Source organism: Palaemon carinicauda, chromosome 1 (genome assembly GCF_036898095.1).
Source record: "Palaemon carinicauda isolate YSFRI2023 chromosome 1, ASM3689809v2, whole genome shotgun sequence".
NCBI classification, from domain to species: Eukaryota; Metazoa; Arthropoda; class Malacostraca; order Decapoda; family Palaemonidae; genus Palaemon; species Palaemon carinicauda.
Window position 1 is genome coordinate 267,997,134 of NC_090725.1, and position 7,622 is coordinate 268,004,755.

A 7,622-nucleotide genomic window follows, 5' to 3' on the forward strand; every position below is an offset into this window, starting at 1 on the left:
ACAATAGCGTTGGCAAACGCTTGGCACCCTGTCTGTACTTATGTTACCATCACCATCACGTTGGAACAGTCATTGTGGGCTCTGAGAGCCTACACTACCAGTTATATCAGCATATATAACTAACTATTCACCCAAGAATCCAAGTCCCAAATGATTCCGCTGTTCCTCGCAGAGTTAAACAGCAGGGTTAACGACGCAACCAACTGCTACCACAGACCTCTTTAGCTGCTCCACTTGCTTAGCATAGTGGCGAAAGAATACCCTGGAAGACTTCCAGCCAGTGTATGAACGAAGGTGTTCGAAATCCATAAAATTAAAGAAGTTTAAAGATGAAGCAACTTTCCTCGGATCATGACCTGCGGGTGAACTGTCAGGATCCGCTCTGCGAATAAAATATGTAATTTTCGCCCTAAGTTGATTTAAAGATAAATTCGAGCCCGAAGTTTCTCCTCTGAATAGTTGGCCCCCATGGAAGTCTGAAGTTCTACGAAGATAGACCTTAAGGCATTCTACGGGACATAGAGATGCATCTTCTTTCAGAGGGCAGATTCTCCAGGGACCCCACCTGTTGGTGGGCAACTCGTTCTTAGCGAGAAACGTAGGGTCCGGAAACAGGTTCAGTTCTCCCCCATCCAGGAACTGAACTCGGCCCTCCTCTCTCGAGAGGGCCACAATCTCACTAACTCTGGCCCCAGAAGCAAGGGCAAAAAGGAAGATCACTTTTTGAGTCAGGTCCTTCAATGCACATTCCTCATTATCTAGTAATGAGGCAAAATGAAGGACTTTGTCTAATGACCATGAAATAGGCTTTGGAGGAGCTGATGGTCTAAGCCTAGCACAGGCCTTTGGGATCTTATTAAACATTTCGTTAGCGAGGTCTACCTGGAAGGCATATAGAATGGGTCTTGTTAGAGCTGACTTACATGTAGAAATTGTGTTCGCCGCCAGCCCCTGTTCGTGGAGGTGAATGAAGAAGGATAGGCAGAACTCCGTAGAGATCTCGTGCGGATTCTTATCTTTGACAAAGGCTACCCATTTCTTCCATGCAGATTCGTACTGCCTCCTAGTAGACTTACACTTGTATTCTTCCAGGAAGTCGATACTATCTTTCGAGATTCCGAACCGTTTCTTCACCGCTAGGGAGAGAAAATCATGAGCTGCAGGGTTCGGGTCTTCTGTAATGAAGCGAAGACAGTCGACTTCTGGACTTGCTGGGACAGAACTGGGTCCGGGAGCGGTAGGAACTTCAGTCGTAGTTCCAGAGCCAGAGGGAACCATACACTGTTCGGCCACTTGTGGGCCACTATTGCTGCTACTCCCTTGAAGGATCTCAGTTTGTTGAGGACCCTCAACATCAGATTGTGAGGGGGAAACAGGTAGATCCTGGACCATCTGTTCCAATCGAGGGACATCGCATCTATTGCTTCTGCCGCGGGGTCCACATATGGGGACACATATTTCGGCAGCTTCTTGTTGTCCTTCGTCGCGAAGAGGTCTATCTGCAGTTCTGGGACTTGACTCAAGATGAAAGAGAATGATCCTGCGTCTAGGGACCATTCTGTCTCTATCGGTGTTATCCTGGATAGAGCGTCCGCGGTCACATTCCGGACTCCTTGAAGGTGAACTGCTGACAGGTGCCACTTCTTCTTCTCCGCCAGTCGGAATATGGCTAACATCACCTGGTTGAGAGGTGGGGATCTCGATCCCCGCCGATTCAGACATTTCACAACCACCTCGCTGTCCAGTACCAACCTTACGTGGATCGAGTGACGTGGGGATACTTTCTTCAGGGTCAGAAGTACTGCCATAGCTTCTAGAAAGTTTATGTGAAAGGTCCCAAATAGCTTGGACCAGATTCCTTGCACTTTTTTCCGATGGGAGTGACCCCCCCACCCTACCTTTGAGGCGTCTGTGTGGATTGTCACTGACGGGGGGGGTGGCTGAAGAGGTAGAGACCTCTTTAGACGACTGGCTTGAGACCACGGTCTGAGAAGAGAACGTAGCCGAAGTGGGACCGGTCTCTTTACGTCCCTTCGCTCTTTCGATGCAAAGGTTCTCCATACTCCCGCTGCATCTTTTAGCTGTGCTCTTAGCACAGGGTCTGTTACTGATGCAAACTGAAGAGAGCCCAAAACCCTCTCTTGTTCGCGTCTTGATATCCTCTCGGAACCTAGAAGTCTCCTGACAGACCCTGCTATTTCCTTCCTCTTTGACATCGGGATGGAAAGACGGTGCGACACTAGATCCCAGTGAATTCCCAACCACTGGAACCTCTGAGCTGGAGAAAGACGAGACTTCTTTCTGTTGATCATGAAGCCTAGATATTCCAGGAACTGAATCACTTGTAGGGAAGCTTGCAAGCATTCTGCTCTGGATGCTGCCCACACCAACCAATCGTCCAGGTAGGCTACTACCTGGAACCCTTTTAGGCGTAACTGTTTGAGAGCTGCGCTCGCAAGCTTCGTAAAGATCCTTGGGGCTATGTTTAGTCCGAAGGGCATCGCCCTGAAAGCGTAAAGTTTTTGTTGTAGCTTGAATCCTAGGTAGGGGGAGAGACGACGACTTATTGGAACGTGCCAATATGCGTCTGACAAGTCGATGGAGACGGTATATGCCCTCTTGGGCAGTAAGGCCCTTATGTGTTGTAACGTTAGCATTTTGAACTTGTGGTTCACTATGAACTTGTTGAGTGGTGACAAGTCCAGAATGACTCTGAGTTTCCCCGAGTCTTTCTTGGGAACACAAAACAGCCTCCCTTGGAACTTGATGGACTTTACCCTCCTGATCACCTTTTTCTCCAACAGATCTTGGATGTACTCCTCCAAAACGGGGGTGGAGTGTTGGAAAAATTGAGGGCACAGGGGCGGAGTACTGTACCAACTCCAACCCAGTCCATTTTTGAGAAGGCTGTGGGCCCAGGGATCGAAGGTCCAGCGATCCCGGAAATACTGAAGTCTCCCACCTACCGGCGACACTTCACTTTGACTGTCCTGCAGTCTTGCCTCCCTGGCCGTGACCACCTCTGAATCCTCGTCCCCTAGAGGGGCGTCTTGATGACCCTCTAGCTGCTCCTCTGGGTCTTGCACGAAACGTGGTCGACTGTCCCTCGAACACGGGATTGAATGCAGGGGAAGCTGATGACATTGCTTGGGGAACCCATTGGAAGGTGGTCGGGGTCTGGGCTACCAGTTGTGGAACCGGAGGCAAAGCTGGCTGTTGCTGCTGTGGTCTTTGCTGTTTGAAGGACTTGGCTGGACGGGAGGAAAACCTTGACTTCTTCGCCTTTCCTTTCGGCTGAGGGCCCTCATCCGGAGAAGACTTCCTCTTAAGGGACAGGCCCCACTTCAGGAGAAGATTGCGGTTCTCAGTGGCGGCCTTGTCCACGATCTCTTTGACCACGTCCATGGGAAAGAGATCCTTACCCCAGATGTTAGATGAAATTAGCCTCTTGGGTTCGTGCCTCACTGTGGCCGAGGCAAACACAAACTCCCTACAGGCTCTCCTTGCTTTCACAAAGCAATAGAGGTCCTTGGTTACTGTGGCCAGATGGATTTTGGCCATAACCATGAACATCTCTGGCATCTTGGGGTCGCTAGCCATCGTCTCCATGTTGGTCTGGAGAGACATCGAGGCTGCCAGGCGCTCCTTTGTGTCCAATTCCCTCCGAAGAAGGAATTCCGACAACTTGGGAAGGTTTTCGCCGAACTGCTGACCTGCAATGTCGGCGTCTAACTTCCCAACCGAGAAAGTAAGGTGCACCTCCTTCCAGTCCTTGTTATCCATTGGCAATGCCAGCGATAGAGGTTTACATTCCTCCAAGGACGGGCACGGCTTGCCAGCTTCAACTGCCTTGATGACGGCCGCAAACCCCTTTTGCATAAAGGGGAAGGCCCTAGCTGGGGAGGATACAAAGGAGGGGTGTTTCTTGCTCAAGGCGGCAACCTTCGAGTTTGAGAACCCCCTCTCCTTTAAAGCAGCTGTCAAGGTGGCTTGAGCCTTGGAGTGATCTAGGATAATCACTTCCTTTGGTTCCGTCTCCTCCTTCGAAACCGGCTCCTTCTTCAAACGGACATAGCAGTCCGGGTAGGCCCCTCTACTGGGCCAGAATTCCACCTCCTCAAGGGGAACTGAACCCAGTTTCTCCGACATGACGATCTTCCCAATCGTCATCGGCATGTGCTCGGCATATCTCCACGGGTTGGCATCCGAGCACAGAGGAAGGTCCTTAACGTTGAGCTTCTTTGGAGGTCCACGTGATGCTGTGATCTTCTGCATCTGGAGCTCCAAAGTAGCGGCCTTCTGATTATTCTCCTTCTGCATCTGTTGGATCATACCAACGATGGAAGAGAGAGCCTGTCCAAGCTCTGCTGGAAGAGCGGACGAGGTAGAGGGGATAGGTTCAGGGACCTGAACCGGCACGTCTGATGAAACGGAAACCTCTTCCTCCACAGCAATAGGATCTCGATCTTGCTCCTCGCCCTCTGCGAGGAGATCCTGCTCCGCACGATCAGACAAGTCGGACATCTTGTCGTCCAACTGGATGTCCTGCAAGGCGTCAGCGACATCCTCCTCCACTGGGATCTGGATCAGAGGGATCTCCGGCCGAGGCTGGGGAACAACAGCATCAGGGGAAGCCTTGGGGAAAAGGTATGCCCTCATCTTCTCGTTAGGAAGATAAGGTCCAGTGGTGTTTTTCTGAAAACCCCTTACCCAAACACGAAGCCTCTCCCTCGCTGCATCTCTTGACTCCGCCGACCTAGGGGATTCAAAAGCCTCTGATAGCAGGTTAGTACATACAGCACATACCTGCGGATCCCAGTAACGATGTTCATCATTGGAGGCTGCACAAGCTGCGTGCCTCCTACACGAGGTATGTCCGCAAAAGTTCTTACTGCGGACATTGCAGAAGACACTATCACACTTCGGATGCTCCTCCTGTAAAAGAAGAAAAATTTCCATGAATATCAAGTGAATTTTAATTCACATGTAACAAATGAGTATTCAACAAAAGAATAAGGGAAAGACACCTACTTGTGAAACCCACACAAACACCTGTGGAAGCCCACCGGCCAAGTCACATAGTTAGTCTTTACTAGAATAACCAGAGAACGTATTTCCGAAGGAAATTAGGTGTAGCTCACACCTAAGGTAAAATAATACCATTCGGCCAGGAATAAAAGAATTATCTTTTATCCTTGTAAGGCGACACCAGGTGATTATACCAGTAACACAAGTAAGATAGAAAAGACAGTGTTGTAACCTACTACATCATGAACTCCTTTGGTTGAATATACCACCAAGAGAGGACTGATACAGTACCTGAGGGTGGTATGCCAGCCGGCTACTGCCGCTCAGCACCCCCCCCCCCCTTGTTTTGGAAAGGCAGATCTCAAGTACACAACCTCAGATCACCTTTATTGGGGAGAACTCCAGAACCCATGCCTGAACCGGCCGGCAGTGGTTGCCAGACCGTAGCCACCCGGTTTGCACAGAGTTGCCGGCCATCATACTTAGTGGCCGGCTGACTGGGCAGTGTCGCGGGCCGGCCGGCAGCAGTAAACAAACCCTGCCGGCTAGCCCCCACACACTAGGCAGCACTCGGCTGCCGGCCCCACTTGTAGTGGCCGGCAGATGAGCAATAGACCGGCCGGCAAAGGTATACACCCAACGCCGACCGACAGCAAGAGAACTGGAGAACACCCCTCCCCACCGACAGCCGGCCTGTAGGCCGGCGGCCGGCAAGGACAACACATACTAAGACAAAAGAGTGAGTGCCGGGTTAAGAGACTATAAGTCTCTGAGCCCGGCACCCGAAAGAGTGCCGAAAGGAAGGGGAGACACTATGTCAAGCTTCCTAACCGCTGCTTACTGAATTTTCAGACGGCAGCGATAGAGGGACCAAGAAAGGACCGGGCAGCACTCACAGTAATGGTCTCTGCCGGTCGGCACACTTTGCCGGCCGACAGGAGACCACGTCAGTTCCTCATCCCAACCTAGGCTAGGCAAGGATGAAGACGACTGACACAATGAACGGAAAAAGAGAAGGGAAGGACAGAGGGTCCTATCCAACCTTACCTTGGTTAAGGGTCATTCCAAACTAAGACAGTTCATCTCAGTAGAGAAAGACCCGAGAGGGAGGCCGGCACTACTGGCTGCCTCCCACGAACCACGGCAAGGAAGGAATTGCCTTTCCAGAAAAGGGAACATATCCCGAGACCGGAACGGCAAGGACAGTCTGATGAGTCACCGAGTAAAGGGATCACTACTGGAACCCAACAAGGTGGACTAAGGGGGGAACCCTTAGTGCCCGAGTCAATCGGCAAGGGAGACTCTGCCCCATGCCAGACAAACCGGGCTCAGACTAAACACTGTTGTACTGTCACCCTCTGAACCAATACTGTTGGAACGGGAAGGTACAGTACTACCCCAGCATAGATATATTTGAAGATTAATTCAAATAAACCACTAGAGTTAAGCCTAAGGCTTAAACAGAGGGAAAGGGTTTGCCCCTTCCCCTAAGAGAAGGGAGCAAACGGGGAACAGATAATATTATAATGACCTAAGACAACCTAGCCTAGGCACTAAGAGAATCGATTACCTAATTCACCGAAACTCATATCAATACTATCTTGGAAGGTACTCGAAAAGGACTAATATGTATAACGTTGCCTAACGCTTAAAGCAATAAATTCACATTTGGAAGACTAATTATCATGCAGGAAGTACATAGGCCAACAACTAGCCTACGAAGACTAGTGTTGGTAGCCTTGGTAATTTCGCCAGGCACATTACTATCGCATCATAACAGAATTCCTAAATAAGCTAAGTAGCTAATATTTAAGCGCAAAGGGGGCTGGGAACGTCGCTCTTGCTAACAAATAAATCCTATTCTAGCGAGCGACAGCATCCATGATGCCTCCAGCAGGCAACAGCTCTTGTATCAAAGATAACTCTTTTAATAACTTTAATTTTAACCAAGAGCCTACATTTATACATAAAAGAAATAATACTCAACTTATCCGAGGCAGAAGAAGTTGGAGAAAGCATTATAAACGAGAAAATTCCAAGATTAGGTAGTAAACAGGGAAAATACACCGAGTCGTAGAGCTACGCAAAAAGGAATACAGATGGCGCCGTGAGCGGCGCAGGGCACGCTTTCGAAGCGGTGAGGAGGGATGCCTTATGAACGGCTCCCCCCTTTCTTATCGTTTTCGTTTTCTTGCCATTTTACCCCTACGAAGTGTTAACTCTATTCGGGGTATAGATTGCTATGAGGCGTGTCAAGAATACGTCCACTGATATTTACGATATCCCTAAGGTCTTTTTTAGGGATACTCGCTCCAGGAGTTAGAATTCTGGGTACCTGAAGGTAAATTCTCTGGGAATATCGCTGTAGTTGTAATATACCCTAGGAAGCTGCCTTTAAGGAACTTCCATCAGGACGACATGGCTTGAGCCCAAAAATATATATATATATATATATATATATATATATATATATATATATATATATATATATATATATATATATATATATATATATATATATATATATATATATATATATATATATATATATATATATATATATATATATATATATATATATATATATATATATA

The 7,622-nt window shown here is 48.7% G+C and overlaps 1 protein-coding gene across 2 annotated transcripts in view; it reads right to left on the reverse strand.

Moving 5' to 3' along the window:
- Positions 1–7,622, reverse strand: part of LOC137656083 (uncharacterized) — a 534,405-nt gene that overhangs the window by 83,201 nt on the left and 443,582 nt on the right. The window lies entirely within an intron of this gene.